Below are 2,387 nucleotides of genomic sequence, written 5' to 3'. Positions count from 1 at the left end.
CCCGCCCCCCAGTCACTGTTCTATTGCTGTGAAGAGACTCCATGATCAGGGCAACTCTCACAACAAGAAAGCCTTTAAATGGGGGCTGGCTTACAGTTTCAGAGGTTTATAGCCCATTATCATCACGACAGGGAGCACGGTGGCATGCCCGCATGGGGCTGGAGAAATAGCTAAGAGCTACATCCTGATCTGCAAGCATGGAGAAAGAGGTACAGGGCCTGGCGCGGGCCTTTGAAACATAGAGCCCACCCCCCAGGGACACACTTCCTCCAACAAGGCCACACCTCCTAGTCCTTCTCAAATAGTGCCTCTTGCTGATGACTAAGCATTCAAATATATGAGCCTATGGATGATAGGAATTTCAACCATGCCCCATGGTCGCTGTGCCTGGCGGGACACTTAGATGATTCCGCCTAGTGACCCACGCCCCATGGTTATGAGGTCATGTGCTGTACGTGACCTTGTGATCTCTGTACCTCTGTACGAGCCTGTGTGCGCAGGTGCGACCTGGCCTTTATAAGGTGGTGCCATGATCTCTCTCTCTCTCTCTCTCTCTCTCGTGTCTTTCCACAGGCCTGATCACATCTATCCCTTTGTCTTGATAAAACTCTTGTTAGTGGATTCTGTCGAGTGTTGTGACTTTTCCTTTGGGGCGAGAGCACCGTGAAAACCATCAATAGAGACGATTCTTATTCAAAGCACCATTATCTGTAAAATAATGCTACGCATCTTGTAGATGAACAAATCGAGTGGTATATGTAAAATGCCAAGCATAGCGCCTGGCCCATGGTAAATACTCGTTGAATGACTGTTATGTTAGGAACGGATATCATAAAATCTGTTTTTGCTTCTGTTGAGAAAGAAACAGATGATGCCTTTTGCTAACCAGCCACGATGCCTCCTTAAAGGTTCTGTAGTAGAAATGTATGAAGTGTTCTCTAAAACAAATAAGAGACTTCATAGAAAAAAATCCGTGTGCCTTGAGAAGGGCTAGTTGGAAAAATGTGCCCTTGTGGGTGAGAATGAGTCCTATTTACTGCTGCGTACATAGTCCTTGTCTGTCTGACCCTTTCAACCTTGAAGGCAAAATGGAGAGTTAAAAAAAAAAAAACATCTAGAAGGAGGTTTCATTTTCCCACTCAAAACACATGGTATCTTTGTAACAGATTCTTTGTTATCTGGAACCAATTTTCAGTCAAAATTCTGTGTCAAGGCCAGCGTCCTGAGGCAATTCAAACAGAGGTTGCGTTTCTTCATAACCTTGTGCTTGAAGCTGAGATTTTTCACATAGTTCCATTGTTTTCATTTCTTGCCACCTTCCCTCAAAACGTTCAATCAGATGGCTGTGAACAGAAGCCCAAGGCCTCTTTGTTTTAAGGCCAAGCGTTCTTTCCTAGAAGCCAGCGAGGCTTGATGGAGAGGAATTTTTTAGTGCATTCTCATCTAAGAGGGAGAGTTCTCATTTTGCTAACGGACAGCACAGAAAACAACAAAACAAAAACAAAACAAAAACACAGCCGCTCTCTGGTGTAGCCAAGGTTTAGTAGCAATGGCGGCGATTTTAACATGTTCATGCCCAACGGTGACGCTCATTGAGGCATTTTCTGACAAAGGAAACAAGTTTCCTATGCTTGAATTCTGAGATCGGAGAATCTCATTTTAGGTACTTGTCATGGTTGTGAGTTTTTAAATCTTCCACAGCCTCCTGCTGCCTCATACATGCTTCTTTTTCTAACCCGGTCTCATCAGTGGGTACTGATTGCCTTTCGTTACCATGTTATTTTTGCCTTCTTTTAGACAGGGGCTCCCCATGCATTTTTCGTCAGAGTTGAGTTCAGCTCTACCCGTGTGAGAAGGTGACTCATTTCATCTCTGTTATCATAACCTCTCGAATGCTGTCTCACTGTTCTCTGTTGTTTTTAATTCACGGCATCAGCTTCTTCATTGACATCCAGAGTCACCAGGCGACATCACCTCAGCCTTCATCCGCTGTGTCTCAAAATGTCTGTCTACGTTTTCTCTAGAGTTTGTATTGACCATCCCTGGTCTTGGGAGCATGTGTGGCTTTCCCACTTCAGATTCTCCTTTGACTGTTTCAGTGTTTGGTGTTTCTTCTTGTCTGGTTTGGGTTGGTTTGAGCCGTGTCTTGTTACAGTATACAGGCTGTTGGCAAGTTCCTGGGCGTAAAGTGTCTTCCTGCCTCGATCTTACAAATACTGGGACTACAAGTGTCTACCATCATGTCTGGTTTACTTTGCATTCTTTAATCCTGTCCCCTTGCTTTTCAATTCTGTTTCTAGGGGATGTTTTCCTTTCAGGTCACAGCAAAAATGCTATCTTATATTATAAAAAACAAAACAAAACAAAACAAAAACCAATAGAAGTGT

Source organism: Peromyscus californicus, unplaced genomic scaffold (assembly GCF_007827085.1).
Source record: "Peromyscus californicus insignis strain IS unplaced genomic scaffold, ASM782708v3 Scaffold_24__1_contigs__length_46423439, whole genome shotgun sequence".
NCBI lineage: Eukaryota > Metazoa > Chordata > Mammalia > Rodentia > Cricetidae > Peromyscus > Peromyscus californicus.
Note: the sequence above shows the minus strand (reverse complement) of the source record.